Here is a 17,886-nt window from a genome sequence, read left to right as displayed (position 1 = left end):
CTAATAAAAGCTGACTGATTAATTACTGTTCACACAAACACAAAAAATACACCATCATGTCTTCAAAAGATCCAAAGTGTATATTTAATGAGAACAGTAAAGGATTCCTATTAAATACTGTTGGGACATGTTTTAAAGAGCACCACAGTATATACATCAATAACTAGAGAATTAAAGATGTAGTACTGCCAGAAATCTGAATTCACTTAGATCTTCTTTCCTCTGGAACAGTTTAATTTAACAGAAAACTGTTATTTCGAAAATTGTCAGACTACAACAAGCTGAGATTCAAGAACTGTGTTCAAACATAGATATCCCTTTAAAATGTGCATACAATTTGTACAGCAAACCAGTCACCAGCGATGAACCACAGTGACTGAATAAAGGGCCCCTTCAATTTAATCACGCAGGATTTAGGGGATTAGAAATCACCGTTTCTGCAAAATCACCTCAGGTGCTGTCACATTGTCCAAAAACTTGAACTTCAATTATCTGGCAATGAAGTCCCTCTTGGCAGTCTCTGCTCCACGTCATACATTTATCATCACGGCCCTCTATTTTTAGCTTCACATGAGACTTGTTTGCGGCCGCAAATGGCTGAAATGTCCCAAAATTTCCTTCATAAATCTTGCTGCAATTTGCATTTACACGAGGCACACATACAGTACACGCTTATTTCTATGTATGCATTGTGCAGTGTGTAGATCAGTGACACGTACAAACACTGAGCAGTACACACTACACTCACTGTGTTTAAGCATCTTAATTATTCATGGTGTCGTTCATATAGTCGTTTTCATTCCTCTTTCTCCACTATCACTCGTCAGCCTCATGGGAAACACTATCCTACTATTATCCAACTATTCCAATATAAGTACAAGCCTTGACTGTAGCCGAGGTTCATTTACATGAAATGTTTTGATTGGGTCAAAAGCACTGATGCTAAATGAACAGAGAGCAGGTACAAGTTGTGGCAGAAGATAAAAGGACTGTAAATGCACAAACACAATGGATGGTCTGCAGTAAATACGGTATTTGGGTCTTCTTTTATGTTCTCATCTTCTAAAGCAGTGAGAAGCAATCCGACATAAGGTTGGCATCACTGACTGTCTCATGTTGCTGCCTAATGCCATTCATTATAATGTGCATCCTTAAGCCTCGCACTGGCAACGTGACAACAAAAGACCTACTCACTATCTCGCCAGCACACACATACAAGTGATCACCATCCCAGTATTCACTACAATACTGGATATTAACTTGGATGTCAGACCCAACAAGTGGTGCTGCACTGTATGTGTGTGTGTGTGTGTGTGTGTGTGTCAGTGTCAGTGTCAGAGAGAGAGAGAGAGAAAGAAAGACAGATTGTCCTGCACAGAGTCTCTCCTGTGCTGCATTTCAGGTTCAACAATGTGGGTCACACTCATATACATATGTCCAGGAACAATCCAGTGTACAAAGGAAAGCAAAAGAAAATCAAGGGCAGTAACTGGTCGGAAAAACTCTCACCTTAAATCCCTGTATGTTGGAAGCAGTGCTGCTGCACAGTGACCGCTGCCTCCTCCGAGTCTCCGTCTCTAGGAGGATTTGCTCCTGCAGCGGACTCCCATTCTGTGGCTGCGTTGTAGTTTCAGCTTCGCCTCTTTTTCTTTTCCCCCCCGCTTCTCGTCTTTTTCAAAGCAAAACCACCCCTCACTTCCGCCGCTCCGCCACTGAGAAGCCCTCGGCACTAAGTGTGAATAGAGAGAGATAGAGAGCTTGCCACACTGCCAGGCACCCAGCCTCCAGCCAGCCTAGTCTATATCTGTCTGCACTCTGCTGCTAGGTCGCTAAGCTAAATATGATGATCTTCAACAGCACTTCAAGGCTAATTAGTCAAGTGAAGGGATCCACAGGCTGGTGAGGGAGGCTCCTCAGTGTTGCTGCCGGTGGATCCAAAGAGAGGAAGAGAGAAGAAAGAGAGAGAGAGAAGAAGAAAGAGAGAGAGTATGTGTGTGCGCATCTGTATGCGTGTGTGCGAGGAAAAAAAAAGAGAAGGAGAGGCAAAGAGGAGGAGGAAAAAACAGTGGGAAGAGGGAATAAGAGAATGAGACAGCTGCAGTGGAGAGTGAGAGCAGAAAAGAGCCAGCATGTGTGTGAGAGAGAGGAAGGTGGTGGTGGTGGAGGGGATGCAGAGGGAGGGAAAACGAAGGAGGGATTTTATGTGTGTCAGAGGCTGAGAGGCAACACAGTGGCTAAAACTGTAGACACTGTGCACTTTAGTACCCCATGAAACCACTTACTGGCAGACACTTTGGGCTCAATGAGAGTGTGAGTGCACAGGTGTGTGTTTCTGTGGTATTGTGTGTGTGTTTTTTGTGTACGCATGTGTGCGCAGTTATTGGAAAGTCAAGGCAGAAGAGAAAAAGCCATGTATTCTGAAGTGTAACGATGCATTGCCAGGTGATAAAAAGGGATGCATCCTGCACATGGTCCTATGTGGGTCAGACGCCCCTGTGTGGAAGCTCGCCAGCAGCTTTTGGCTGTGTGTGTGTGTGTGTGTGTGTGTGTGTGTGTGTGTGTGTGTATTGGTGTATACCTGCAGACTGGCATGAGTTTGCCTACACATTACCCTCACCCCTTAGGGCTAAAACAAAGACCGTATGTTTCTGTATATGTGTACACACGTATGTGTTGATGTGTGTTGTTAATGTTTAGACATGCTGCAGTGGCACCAGCTGGACTGTTGAACACTGGCACATTTCCCTCAGGCGTTGCCACGGGTCGGTACTTGGTGTGGATCGCAGCCCTATTAAAAAGTGAACAACAGAGAATCACAGCACATATAAAGGTGGATGACATGTCTCCACTTTCTCGCACTGTACAAAAGTGAAGCTGCTATATCCTAAATATGAGCATGGTCATCTTGTGCTGATGATGTCATTCAGAGCCCTGCGACTATGCAGTAGTGATTGGGCGATGGAGCGCCAGAATCAAGTTCCTGTCCCGTACGCTCATCTGACTCAACTGTGAGCAGCACTCAGCTGTCAGATGTGACATTTCACCACCTTTTATAGCACCAAACAGCTAATTAAAACTAAACTTTTCAGGGAAATGAACATTTGAAGCTGACCTGTGCTGGAATCAGTGACCAGAGGGCGATCAAGAGGTCTTGGCTTTCACTCCTCTCTCTATACATCTGAGGAGTCTCCCTCTCTGGTTGGTGATGTCTTATGTCACCCATCTTTAAATACAGTCAGTGATACAAGCATATGCAAGTCTGCAACATTGTTTGCAATTTTTTGTGACATTTATTCAAATATAATTTGGCTTTTGGAGAAAGCGGCTTATCTGCTTTATTTGTCACGTCAAATGAAGCTACCACAGAATTTTTTAAACAAAGATAAAAACAAAGGTAACCATTTGCTGGAAGCACCTTTATATTTACCATACAGACACAAGATTGGTATCAATCTCCACATCTTTTGACAAGAATAAGTGCATTTCCCCGAAATGTCAAACTTTTTTTGACATTTTGGGGAAGTAAATATTATCTCTTCGCATATTTTATTCCAAAATATAATATAACAAGTTAAACATGACATCCCCATCCATCTGAAATTTAGTTTGAGTGGGCCAATTACAGAAAAGTGCAGTCAAAGTGTGCCATTAAGAGAAATGGAATAGGTGAAAAAGGAAAAGGTAAAGCAGGTCTCTTGCCAATACGAAATTATTAATACATTTCTTACAAAAGACCTCTAAGCCAAATGTGTGAGGAAACGACATTACAAAAGCTGCCCACTCTCTTGCTGCACTCAAACAAATCACTCATGGCTGGAGAGGGGCCGTGGACCACTCACAATAAAGCATCTTTTTTTCTGAGAATGGAGGGTAAAATCACGTGGTGCCACAAATGTCATAGTTCCCATGGCAACGTGCTGCTTTCACAGGGAGGAATGACAAGCAACCAAATGTCCTTATACAGAAATATATACACACACACACACACGTTTGTGCAAAATGTAGATTAAACAAGTGGCAATTAATTATGGCCTCGCTCACAATCCATCAATGACCCTCGTCACAAGCAGCAACAGCAACACACCTAATCTAGCTAGCTTGATTCAATGCTGTCTGAGACAAAAATATTCAGTGTAAAAGAATTTAAAAAAAAATAAAATAAAAAAATCCTTTTTTTTATTACTGAGGAATGTACAATACATATATATTCACCTCACACATTTTTTATCCCCCACACAGCAAAGCAAACACAGACAAAGTTTTTTGTACATCATCGGAAAGGCAACAATATTAGAACCCCTGTTAAGTGATTCATTTAATGATTTGTGATCAAATGCCCAAAACCTTAATAGCTGTATGGTGTTGAGCAAATCAAGGCACCGTAACATCTTCCTTTTCCTCTTTTTCTCCTCCGTGTCATCTTACTTACTGCCACCTGAATAAATGAGTCAACTAAGGCAACCTCCCACTGTACAACTTCAATAATGGTAAAAACATCACCTTTAAAGGTTCCATAGCTTTTTATGTAACAGCAGCACCTGGCTGCTTCAAGGACATAGAAACAGCAGTATATTCCAGTGACTATATATATTAATATCTGTCTTTTACAGCCTCCCAAAGGACATCTACATTATCTGCGCCATCACTTTAACTGCAGGTGTGCAGTTTGCAGCAGCACCTCATCCATGCCTTCAGATATACTTGTCTGCTCTTACAGAGTGATGTAACTGACAAAATAACTCAGGTAGCATCATACATTGAAAGAACGCAAAGAGTGAGAGGAGCTGTCAAAGTCAAGGGCAAACCAGCGAAGGTGAGAAACTGGACTCAGTAAATAGAGCAAGCGCAGACAGGTGGGCATGTATAGCCTACAAACAGACACACACAAGTGCAGCCATACACACACAGGCTGTACACCCATCCTCTCTTTTCAGCCCAGTGTCCTTGGGAATAACAATTATGTTGGGCAATTCTGCATCTACACCCAATAATATTGCCCTGCGTATTGTGTTCTATATCTACGGATGCCGAGGCTTTGCTCGTGAACTGATGTGTGGCATATCTGACTTTGACGAAGGGGGCCAGAATTAGTCTCCTGTCACAGAAGAGCAACTGACGCCTCTCATTTTCATGAATCACCAATGGTAACCAAGCATTTTACTTGCATTACAGTAAACTAATCTAAAGTGGCCACAATCAGCATTTCCATATCAAAAAGGGTAACATGAGTGATTGCATATGAAACACTGACAAGTGCGAAGTGTTTTTGAGGAGTAGTTTGTGACTTTCAGTTTTTTATTTTGGTTCCCTGGCCCACAAATTTACTGTCCTGATTCACTCTCACTGCTCTCATGTTTTTAGATTTTTTTTTTAAAATACTTGTGTACACTACCTGCCCAGCAGCAAACGGGGGCAGACATGCTATCTGATAAAGCTCTGTGCCAGCCGAATGTGTAAAATAGGCAACTGTTAACAAGTTCAGTACATGAGCTTAAAGGTGCCTCGCTGCTTGCTGCCAAAAGGCCAAAACCATTCGTTATGCCAGGTTTAACCAACTGTTTTAGTTTCTTAACCCAAACCATTACCATACCGTTTAAGTTGCATTACTGTGATTTGTGACTTTGAATATTACACAAAGTTCAGTGTAAATGTTTTACAACACATATTTTCACTCCCAATAACACAGAACTATGGTGGCTGAGTAGTTGGACAAACCATCCAGGTGAAGCTGGTCAAGGCAAACTCATAGCTTTTTCTCTGCAACCAGGCTTGTTAATGGGTTCCATATCATTCTGCTCATGATTTAGTTAAAAAATATATATGCAACATAAATGAGCATCAATTTTTACATGTGTATTGTATGCACATGAACACAAAAGCCCAGACACAAATAACACTCTTTCTGTAGTATGCTACACAAACACACATGCAAGCAAACAAAAGAGCAGTGTTTAGAAGGTGCTGGTACTCATATGCATGAACACACAGGTACAAAAGCACATGCACGCTGTGTTGTGAAGGAACACACAAACACACACACAAAAGAGAAATGTTCCCATATTGTTAAGGGAAAGCCGTGTGATAGGAGCCTGTGTGCTCACTATCTGGCTGCTCATGCGAAGACTCTCTCTTGTCTTGGGGAATGAGAAGTAGGCCGAGCCAGTGGATGTGCTCATTTCATACACCATCACTGTGGATCACAGCCAAGGACATTCTCGCTTCAAACTGCCGTGCAAGGGAATTTCAGCCATTAAGAATTAATCAGATTTTTAGCAAAATGGGATTATAAAGAAGTTACAGCACAGGTCAGCTAAGCTGTAATTTATGTGGCTAAAATACTGACCATCTCTAAAGATGTTGTTACGCTAGCACTTCAGGGGTTCATACCCTGGATTTGCGCACATTAAAAAAAGCAATTAATCACGAAAAATGAGTCTGAAGAATATCATGGTATAAATGAAATATGAGTAAGCTATAATGAAATATACATAAAAATAGCTTGGCTGGGATTTATGGCATGCAGCAACAGTATAAAGTAGATAAATCGTGACATGGCTAGTCCTTGGTGTCACTCATGAGCAAAACTTTTTATCCTTCCCTCTCTGGGGTCAACACATTGGCCTGTGGTAATATAGGATACTTCAAAAAAATGTTTTTGTGTGTGTGAGAGAGCAAGAATGAAGGCAAATCTGAGCCAGTTCAAAACACACTCCCCATAAATTCCTTCTGAACAAATATTGCAAATTATCTGTTTGTCTTCAGTGGAAATAAACAGAGTTGATGATCTGCATCACTACACAGCAGTACATCACAAACAACTTTCCTGAGAATATGCCTACCTGTATCTATCTAACCTCAAAAAACGAATAGTAGAGCACACTGTCCAGGTAAAAGATAAGCAAGCAAAGCCTCAAACACAAAGGAACATTCAGGGGAAAAAAACACAGGAAACTGAAAAACTGCATCCTAACTTATCCAGATAGCTTTGGTGTGTGCTGTGTATTTCATTTCTCTTGAGCTTTCAAATTAAAGAAAAGCGCCACAAAAACCTGTACGAAGAATATGACTCGGAAGGTGGCTCTGAAAAGTTCAGAGCTTGAATCCTTCACATACCCCCTTTGCCACCAGGGCTGTTTGAGAGCCAGTTCGGACCAGTTGTTCACCTTTCGACAGCCAAAAGTCTGTCTCTCAGCCAGGGAAATTGGTTCAAAAGCATCACCTTGTCTGAGAGACACTTTGCTGGTTGAGAACAAAGAACAACTTACTTCATGGGTGGGATTATCGTGATGAGTTAGGAGTTGAGTATGAGTTGGCCATTTACACCTAAAATTGAAAAAAAAAAAAGTTAAAAGTTAAAGTTAAAGTTTTTTCTTTTTTTTTTAACTGTTTAATCCACCTAGCATGTACAATTAATAACTAATATCCTCTGGTCACTAATATCCATTTATACAATGTACAGTTTTATTGGTGGTCATTATTGTTTGGGCTTTCAGACAATTCAAACTCATTCCTGCCCATGAAAGTAAATGGACGGTGAGCTGTGTTTGTTATTGCTGTAATGTGAAATGAAACCCAGGCAGAATCCACATCTGAATACACAAAAAAGACCAACCAACAAAATGCACTGTTCTGTGAGAAATCGAGAGCAAACACACCGGTATTCCCTTCTCATTTTAAAAAGCAGCATCTGGAATCCTTAATTTGAATTGAGGGAGATTTTACATTTTGGAGACATCCTTTTCATTCAGAGAAACATTCCACATTACATGCAGTCGTATTTATCTAGATCCTGATGTAACTTTTATTCATGAGATGGTGAATATTACCTTTTTTCGGACAGATGATTAATTAAAATCACTTCTGACAACATGGCATGGCTTTGAGCACCTGCAAGAAAACAGACCACATGGTGAGACTGAGATGCTTTCCATGAATATTAAGGCTGAGTGGAATCACTGAAAACATACACTGAATATGACGTCGGGCAATCATTATTATTATTATTATTATTATTGTTATGAATGTGCTGTGATAAAATGCTGAGTCTTTGATTTGCAACTTTAAGGTTGGAGGAGCCAAAATATCTCGAAAAGTAAATATAAGCCCACTCTAACTTTTAGTTTTCTCTCTGCCGCACTTTTCACTCACCAGATGGCATGTCATATTGGTGGTTAAATAAAAGCAGAACGCATCTCAGCCTGTTGCTTTGGAGAGAAACTGTTTATCCGCTGTGCAGTAAGTCGGAACGACAACAACAGGAAACATGAGGCTGCTCCTGCTGCTGCTGCTGCTGCTGCTGTCGCTGCTGTCTGGAGGGCTGGCCTCGCGGTAATGACTGGAGTCAGGTAACCGCCGGACAGACCGTCTTTAGTCCTCCTGCCGGACGGGCTTGTGCGTGAAGGGAGGCGGCGGGAGTAGCACTCCGGGACGGTTTCACGTCGTCTTTTTTTTAATGACTGCTCCGACTTTGTGTCTGAAACAAACTTTACAACACGTGTAAAAGTTTACTAAACGGAAGAGTCGGGACGGTCCGGTGTTCCTGTGACGAGCGTGGCGTTTTGGGAGCTGTAGCTCACCGCAGAGGCTACTCAGGTGTTACAGGCTACAACAAGGGGAAGTTTGTGTCGCACGTTATTCCTCCTGCCTCATAACTCATTTAGTTGAAAGGAGGATTTTTTTTTTTTCTCCATTTTCGTGTGTCCACTGTCTCCACGTTTTTCCTACTTGGTTTCGTTTTCTTTCTTCAGTTTATTGGACTCAAAATCAAGTGGACAAGTTTGAACAGGTAAGTGTGTTTTGGCTTATTTCGACCAACAGTTTTCTGCATGAATTTTAACACGGTGTACGTGGTCGGTTGACACCTTTTGAAACTGGTCCAAGGCCTGGACGTGAGCCCAGTCACAGTTGGACAGCCCCAGCAGCTGTTGACTTGTCTGACCTTTGTTAAGCATTGCAAGCCAAACAGTCATTTATTGATTAAAACCTCTTTAAAATATATTTTGGCTGCTCAGATATCACTGTTCTTGATCTTTTCTAACCCACCCTGGCTTTTCCTGACCCAACTTTACTAACAAAATACATTTCACACTTGGAAAAGACACTGATTTAACAGTAACCACCTTATCGTGGCTATTGTAGTTTTTATCTTGAAAGATACGCCATGATGTCTACACAAACCTTAGCCAGAAAGTTTTATCAGCAAGTTTGTTTGGTTTTTTTTCTTGCCTGTAATTTTTATGAGTCTGAGTGGCATAATTAAGTCCAGAAGCGTCATGTCTGCAGGGCATTGACAACAGTTTATGATGCACTGGTTATGATAGTGGGGCTATATTTTGACACTTTCCTAGCTGCTGTTGCAGTTGCATCTAACTACCAACTCCCACCCACACACACACATAATACATACACCACACACACACAATACATACACCACACAATGCAGTCAAGATTTCAGTTTCATTGTTATCACATTAACCACACATGCATGACTCTCCTACTTTGCAGCAAAACACACAGCTGTCAGTCATTGCTTTTAATCACACTAGATCTGTGCAACAGCTTCATTAGCAGAAACCAATTTCTGAGCAGAGCTTACTGATTTACAAGCAGAGATCCCAGCAGGAGCTCCTGACGTGGCTCTTCTTCTGTCAGGCTGACAACTGAGGGCCTTGAGGCCATGCCAGTGGGGTGTTACTCTGTTTGACTCTCTGGGAAAGAGTTAATTTTTTGAGGGTTTATTAACAAGCATACTTGTTTCTGAGGTTTCAAAAGGATAAAGATCACTGGACAGGACAATACAAACGTCACAGCAGCCAAAGATGCAAACTGATCACAGATAAGCTGTTTTATGACAGTAAAAAGGACATTCCCTCTCATGCATGATTATTAAAGAAACTTTAGCTGCTGTCACTTACAGACAAAACCTCCTGAAACTTAATATAGGTTTCACTCTTTGATGCCGCTGTCTCATTTTCAGCTGCTTTGACTCGGTTTAATTACTTTTGTGATTAGTCAGACAGCAGTTTTGTCTCCTCCAATCTTTGATCTACTATTTGTAACACGTGACATTCATTTTAAAATGCAGTCTTTGGCTGTTGTAATGAAGTATTTGTGACACCATAAAAAACAGAATGCTAGTATGAGCTCATTGCAGATATATAATGTTTGTTGTTGTGCAGACGAATAGTGTTTTTGTTTGGTGAATACAAAATATTGCATAGAGCCCTGGTCGTTGTGTTAGTCACTTGCAAAGCAGTATGGCTTTGATATGAATCTACAAAACACTGCTCAAATGTGCAAATTTGAAGGGAGATGGGCAGAGTGGGCGAGAGAGCTGTAAAAGACAGATAAAAGGGCGGGAGAAACAATGTGGTAGTCAGCACCACCAATCAGCGTGAGTTTTATCTTTTCAAATACGGTTGAAGAGAGCAGGAGAGAGTCAGACTGCGGCGAAGTGGAGGGAGATTAAAAAACAGAAAGATATAAAGGGGAGGAGACAAAACAGTAGCTGGGAGTGATGAAATCCACCACTTATTTGCTTGGAATAACTGAGTGATGGATGAGTTTATAGCAGGAGAGAAGCTTCTCACTGCCTCATTGCCCCCAGCATATCTCCGTCCATCGGCCTGTCCATCGGCCTGTCCATCCTCAGTTGCAATCATATTGTATTTTCCATTCTACATAGTCTATTGTCATCTAACCAGACTCCACCTTGACTTAGCATTTCAGCTAAGCTGGGTAGATAAATGATGCCTGGTGAATGTTACATTACAATGTCAGAGTTTGTCAGTGTCACAGCTCTGCTTTACAGCCGCTTCCTCTCTCTATGTTATGTTGCCACCACTCTGACTGTCTGTGTGCAAACTGCACAAACACACTGTGCATTAGGATGTTATTATTATGGCTGAGCAAAAGATTAGACTCAGACATCAGGTGACCAAAGCTGGTTCACCTGGAAACAAACATACTAAAAAGACACTTGGCACACAGACTTTTATTTTGTGTTTTTTTTTTTAGGTTCCAACATTCAATTGGGAAAAAACGATAGAACTGATCAGGGAAAAACTCTCAGTAGTCATAGTCCAATGTGTGTAAGTGCAGTATGTAATATACTGTTTGTTCATGCATCTGAAAGTGGAACATCCTGCACCTCTTTTATGCTTATTCCATCTACGACTTTGTTCTGGTTAGGGTTGTTAGATCCAATTCATACTACAGTTTCTATCTTAAAGGGCTTTTCCACCTTTTAAAAAGGAAGCACCAGTGCAGAGTCCGAATTTTAGTCCATATTAGTTTGAAGCTTCAGAAATGCTATACAGCACTTGCAGTTGGGGATCCTCTTTCATTAAAACCTCCCTTTCTCATATTTCAAATTCCGTGCAAGCTTTTTAACCAGTTTTTTCTGTTAAAAGTCTTACGTTTTGTTGCCTTAAGCTGAGATGGTGCTGATAACATCACTATGACGTGACCTAGGTTATTTTCCTGGTTAGAAAGCTTCTTTAGAACAACTGAACTGTTTTATCTGACTGCATAGCACTCACAGTGATGGGGTGAACTGATAGGTGAACTAATGTGTTGAAATGGGTGGAGTGCCCCTATAAACGGCCTAATCTGCTGTTAGCATAAAATATTGCATTCTGTGCTGGCGTAACATGCAATAAGTTAAATTGTAATAGTGAGAAATATTAAAATTGAGGCATATGATAAATTGCTTCCTAATGAGCTCACCTGACCTACAGCTTCTTTCTGCATTATGTCAGTCCTTAATGCCTGAGATACCAGTCATGCCCCAATGTTCAAATGAGAACTATAGTCTGAATTTCAGGGACTTGCCCTCTTGTTTGTCCTCTTTTTGTTGTCTCTTGTTCCAGCACAGAAGGTGGTTTTCAGAAAGCTCTCTGAAATCATGCTGCTTGTGTGTCTGTGTGTTTTGTTCCTTTCATTTGCATTAATCTGTTGAGTGAAAAGCCTCAGAAATACAGTGTGACAGTTGGTGAGAGAAGGAGGGGGGAGAAGAAAAACATTTCCCATCTTCGTTTTACTTTATGTCTGTCGTGCACAAGCACTTCTTTAGGACACCAGCAACAATGCTTTAATCAAGCAGACAAGGATTACACAGTTAAGTAATGTGTTATGGTTGTGAAGGTAATGGTCTGCGGAGATAACTAAGAAAGACCTGAGCTGAGTGTGACAGGATAATATTTTCTCAGTAAAAGTTTCTCAGCTTCCCAGCTTTTTTCCGCACCCTAGTCTAAGATTAATTTCCCCGCACTTCAGTGGCGTTTCAAGATGATTAATTTTCAAAAGCTGTAGGAAAGTCGATGAAAAGCCTTGATTTTGTTATATGTATATCCACTCAGTAGTTGCCAGTTTCTCAGGTACACCTAGCTAAAACTAATGCAGTCTAATCCTACAGTAATGTTCAGTTTTTTTGTAACAGTAGTGTGTGGTGCTGTTGAACTCTGCTGCATTATAGAGAGAGGAGTTTCTGTTTCCCTTATTAGTGTAAATTAGGTGGCTGTGGTTACGAGGTTACGGTGTCTGGTTAGCCATAGCAAAGAATCCCACTGCTGTATACTGTAGGAAACAATGTCGAGAATGATATGTGGCTGCGTATTTTAAAATGCTGGCATGAGTGCACTTCAGAACAGAGATGCTTCAGGCTGCATGCACCAAACTGATTGAACACAGCCAAACATTAATGAATGGCAGAACTAGACCCTCGTTTTTTGGCGTGCGTGTTTCTTCACGGAGGGAGAGAGGACGAGACGGAGGTGTTGTCACAATTTAGCGATGCCAGCAAGCTGTCTAATGTTCCACCTCATTCCAGTCTGCAGTTAATGTGTGATGTTGTCTAGTCAGTTAAATGATTAAAAGAAGAAATGTCTCATCGCTGCCATTTATCAACTCATTTGGAAGACCTTACCTGTTGGAATTTCTCAAAATGCCAACGACAGATCTCCATCCCTCCATCCCTTCATCCCCAAGCTTTTTTTTTTGGTCTTTTTTGTGTTTTTTGATAGTTCTGGTTTTGTTCTCAGTTCTGGCAGGAACACATGCCACATATACAGTACAAATATCCTTTTCATCATCAGAGGAGGCTTGGAATTTCTAACAATTTCTTTTGCTGTTTATAAGCAAGCTTTTTGTCTGGTGTAGACTTGTTCCAACTCTTGTTGCAGTGCATAATACTGCAGCTCTATCTACACAAGTCACCATTCTCCAAATGCAATACCCAGGGAGGAGAAACAGCCTTATTTGAAGCTTCCCACATTAAGATGTGCCTTTGTCAGACTGCTTAGTATCACTCAGCAGTCTGACAAGTTGCTGTAACCTATTTTCCTGTGTATAATGTGTCACTGACATAAAAACTGCACTTTCTTTGGGACTGGTAGAGAAACTTGTGCGTCATGCCTACTCTTATCTGGAAGTGTGCTTTGAAAACTGCAGTCCCACTCTGATTTTGTTTGATTTTCATTGACCAGTGTACGCAGTACTTTGTCCAAACAAAACCAGTGTGCTTTTGTTGTACAGCAGGCATACCTACATGTGTTGGAGACTTTTAGGGTTTCCTACATAAGAAACTCAGTCTTGCAGTCAGATTCATTTTGTATCTCTGATCAGTTAAATCAGTTATTTTTCAGTCATGATGGCCAGGCCAATAATGTACAACACTACAACACAAATGCCCAGGTCAAGAAAGTGTATTTTGAATTTTCTGCATGTGTTTATTTATGATGTGTTCACTAAAACCTGAAGAAGACCTTGCGTTGCCATAGTGAGAGGAGGCATTCCTCTGCACCAGCCTGCTGACCCTCTGGTTTGTTGGTTTGAGATGTTTTTGCAACCCCACAGTGTTGGGTCCTGGGAACCTTCAAGACCTTTAACCCTGGTGAAAATATCTTTTGGGTGAAAAATGAATATAGTTGAATAATTTCTGATGTTTCAGCCTTTTAATATTTAACATCCCAGACACTTCAACAACATTTAAGTCTTATTCAAACCAGTGGGAAACACTATGTGCAGCTTGTATGAAGTCAGACATCATTTTAACAGGGTTTTTAATGTTGGATTGAAGAACTCACCTCCACAAAAACATTTGGCTACTTGATATGATTTAAAATCTTCAGTTTGTCAAGAATAGTTTCTTCCATCAGCATTTGAAATCAATATAAAATCAGAAAATTACAGGGCTTACACTGAAGAGTGAGTTTGCAACAGACAAGTGGATGAAGGCAGATGTAAATGAGAGAGACAGCCAAGGGCAGAAGAAGAGAGCAAACCTGACAGTGGTGAGATAAATCGAATTATGTACCAAGTGTCTGAAAAAAAAATCCTGTGAATACAAAGAGCTCTTCAGCTCTATTGAAATGGAATATTAACTCCCTTTGAAATTGTCAAATAGGTACCAGTTAACAGAGTTCTGAGTAATTTTGCAAGATATTCATCAGGAATATGGGGCAATGTTGAGCTTGGCAGACAGGATACTTAATTTAAATAAAATCTGAAACAGTTTTAAAAAAAAAAGAAGACTTTTTTGCAAAATGACTGATCAGAGGAAGTCAAAGCATCTCACTGATACTGTTTGTGCTGCTATAGAAGGGATTTCTGAAATCAATACCCCTCAGTGACATTAGGGCTGCAGTGAACATTTCTTACATTAATGTTTCATAAGGAAGCGCCATTCATTGCCTTCACTACTATAATGTCAGGGAGGCTGAACGGTTGCTGGTTAAAAGAGGCTTCTTCTCTAATTTCTGTAATGATGGGCTGGACTTTTTAGTGAGGCAGAAAGTTAAACTTTACGTTGCCTGACTTTACAAGGTGGCTGCCCAGACAAACGTGCTGTGTAGAAAGGTCTCATCAGCTGGTAGAGCTGTTGTATTTCCATGTTATTTCAAAGTTCAAAACTTTATAGTAATTTATTCCCATAGAAAGTTGATTTTAATGTCCCTATAGATGTGTGTGTAATGTATTACTTTGTCCTGATGTGGTTTAACTCCGATCTTGTCTGCACTCTGTTATGTGAGATGATCTGTGTAATCGTGCCTGAGCTACGAGGCCCCATGGCACACAGGCCTGCAGGCTTTTGACTCCATGACAATTGTGAAAATGAACCAAGACCGGATTACGCCAGTTCTGCATTCCTCTCCAAACCTGTTTGACACAAACACACATGCGCTAATGCTGCACACACAGACAGAGAAGTAACTGAAACAAGCCAATACATGTCTTACATACACTTGCTCAAAGTGCAAGGGGAGCATTTACCAAGTATAGTTTCTGCATGTGTGTATGTGGGGCATGAGAAAACTCATCCTAAAGTAGTTCTGTCAAAAAGAGGGCAGACCATAGACAATTATCCCAGTGAAAGAACTTTCTTGTTTTCTGTGCTGCTGCAGCGCTGTTGCTAACTTATGATTAAAACAAGTTATAAGTCAGTCTGCACAAACGGTATCATCAAACAAGATATTTTTAATTAGTTTGTGTTTAAGCCAGATGCAGTTCTCACCCTTTGTTTATTGCAATCCATTGCACTGTGTGAAAAACACCTGTCAAAACCTGCTTCCCTTTAACACAGTTGAACCTCCTCTTAATGCACAGCATTAAGGGCAGCTCGAATGGATAACCTGCAGCTAGCAGTTTCAGTGAGTATCCACAATGACAGCGTGCGTCAGTGAGCAGAGGGCACAGAGCCGCTTTGGGTTCAAAAAAGGTCCCTTTGCCTTTATTTCACTGCTGTTTTGCAGGTGCATGAAAGTGCTGCAACTCCACAATTGAACTTAAGAATTTTTTAAATTTTTAGTTGTTTTTTTTTTTGAAGAAAGGAACTGCTTCTGTCCAAATCTTTTGCTGATATCCAGTTATTTTTGTTCAGTTTACAATGATTAAAACAAATAAAACAGGAAAGTATAATGGTTCCACATTGAAGAAGCTGGAACAGAAAATGGTTGGTATTTTTGCTTCATAAACGACAATAATTTTTGTTTGTTTTGAATAATTGATGTTTCAACCTATCTTTTCAGCACCACAGCACACACAAGCAAAGTAGACATGCTGTTTATTCTTTCACTGCAGAGCTATCAAACATATCTGAAGTAGAATTATTTTACAGATTTACGGTAAATCAGAGAGTGTGCTCTTTATGTAGACAGCATCCACTCTATCAGGCTGAGACAAGTATCAGCAGATATTCAATAATTATTAACTTGGTTGGTGAAATCACTTTGTATTTTATGGGAGAAATGCCACTAACAAGTTTGTAACTGTAGGTGCACCACTGTTACTGTTACACCACCAGTTTTGTATGTGAAACCTGTTTGTGGGATGCTCACAAAATAGACGCTGGCACATATTGTAAGGTGACACAGTGTGAACTTGATGTGTCTTTGAGCTGGGTTTTGGTGAAGATGCGGGCAGAATTTTTATGGTGTGTCACAGCCTCAAGTGTTTTGTCAGGACTTGTCAGAAGGTGTCTCATACCCTCATCCCCCCACCCCACCCCACCCCTGCCTCTTCATCTTGTTCTTGCCCTTTCATTGTTTTAAAACCTTCGGTTCCTTGCGGGATTTTCCGTTTACATCATGTCGCTGTGTCTTATCTGTCTCTTGCTCATTTCTTTCATTCTAACCTTATGTTTTCTGATTTCTAAAGCTTCCTCCCTGCTCCTCATGACTTGTCAGCCCGTGAGACGGTCATGAGGACTCAATCTTGTGTCAGCCCCTGTTCTTGCAATGTGTTTTGTTTGAACAGAGACTTTATGAAAAACTCCACACTGTTGACCCTTTTCTTACTTCTGTGTTTATCTTTTTTTGCTGTCTCTCAATTTTGTCATCATTTGATACCATCACAGAGACTGAACTTTCAAACTTTCTGAGATTCCCTAAAATTACAGTCACACAGGGAAGTCGCATAGGCACGCACACACGCAGACTGAGACACTATATATCGACAGTACAGCATATCAAGTCAGGCACTGTACTGTTTATCAAACTTAAATACATTGTATAAAGGGTGTAATGACATTCAGTTAGTGGAAAAAGGCAACTTTGCCCTCAGCCACACTGTCTCTGTTTTTCATGAACCATCAGCTAGCCTGTAATCTTCACTCCTGAAAAGCGTAACGCACACACACACACACACACACTACATTCCACCTCAGGGTTAAGAAACTGTGTTTCTCCTCTTATCATGAACGCTAATACAGGCCTCAACTGTCTGAGCACAGTGTTTGAGGAGATAAAGCTGTAGATAGAGGAGTTCACGAATGCCAAAACATTGAAACCACGGTGATTAAGTCAGTCAGTCTTTCAGGGTGAGAGCAATGGTTGAATACCTTTTGTCTCCGACTCTGAAGTCATGCAAGGTCATGACTGAGTACAGCACATGTAGAACTGGGTAACAATTTCCCGTCATGTTGGTTTGTTCAAACCTTTCAAGGGGATTTTGAGGACTTTCACAGAGTTGTGTCTGATATGGTTGAGATCATTATCATGATATTAATAATGGTATTTCATGCTCTTACCCACAACCTTTGTGTGTGTGTGTGTGTGTGTGTGAAGACACTTTTAATCCATGTGTGAATGCTGTCTCAGCCTATAATGATAAAAGCTGCTACACAGAGGCTGCTGTTGGAAAAATACTCACCATACATGTTATCAGAAACAGAGTTTGAGTCACTGTAAATTTTATTCATAACTGATATGTACAAGAAGAGTTTCTCATATTAAATCAAATCATCTCCCGATGAATTCCCCAGGCCCTACTTTTCTCTTTGAAATGTAAGTGTTTGAAAGTAAAAGACAAATCTCAAACAGATCATATTTAAGGCTTAGTATGTAATTTATTAAAAAGGATTATAAAGGTATTAATCTATCACCATATATG

General features: G+C 40.7%; 2 protein-coding genes across 8 annotated transcripts in view; one reads left to right on the top strand and one right to left on the bottom strand.

The window, feature by feature from the left end:
* The window catches only part of LOC124070849 (phospholipid phosphatase-related protein type 5-like), a 47,752-nt gene extending 39,463 nt beyond the window's left edge, over positions 1–8,289 (bottom strand). Inside the window, exons 1-5 of one of the 7 annotated variants that reach the window (XM_046411132.1) lie at positions 8,149–8,289; positions 7,827–7,887; positions 3,113–3,223; positions 2,667–2,788; positions 1,510–1,729 (exon numbers count right to left, since the gene is read on the bottom strand). The gene's annotated coding sequence lies outside the window, so the exon portion shown is untranslated. Of the gene's footprint in view, positions 1–1,509; positions 1,730–2,666; positions 4,135–7,826; positions 7,888–8,148 lie in introns of those variants that run through there. The other 6 variants (XM_046411160.1, XM_046411184.1, XM_046411150.1 and 3 more) reach the window with 6 other exon arrangements.
* A 17-nt stretch (positions 8,290–8,306) lies between these two features.
* The window catches only part of LOC124070835 (paralemmin-3-like), a 30,978-nt gene continuing 21,398 nt past the window's right edge, over positions 8,307–17,886 (top strand). Inside the window, exon 1 of the mRNA XM_046411112.1 lies at positions 8,307–8,785. The gene's annotated coding sequence lies outside the window, so the exon portion shown is untranslated. The remainder of the gene's footprint in view (positions 8,786–17,886) is intronic.

Source organism: Scatophagus argus, chromosome 2, assembly GCF_020382885.2.
Source record: "Scatophagus argus isolate fScaArg1 chromosome 2, fScaArg1.pri, whole genome shotgun sequence".
NCBI classification, from domain to species: Eukaryota; Metazoa; Chordata; class Actinopteri; family Scatophagidae; genus Scatophagus; species Scatophagus argus.
Note: the sequence above shows the minus strand (reverse complement) of the source record. Positions and strands in the feature narration are given on the sequence as shown.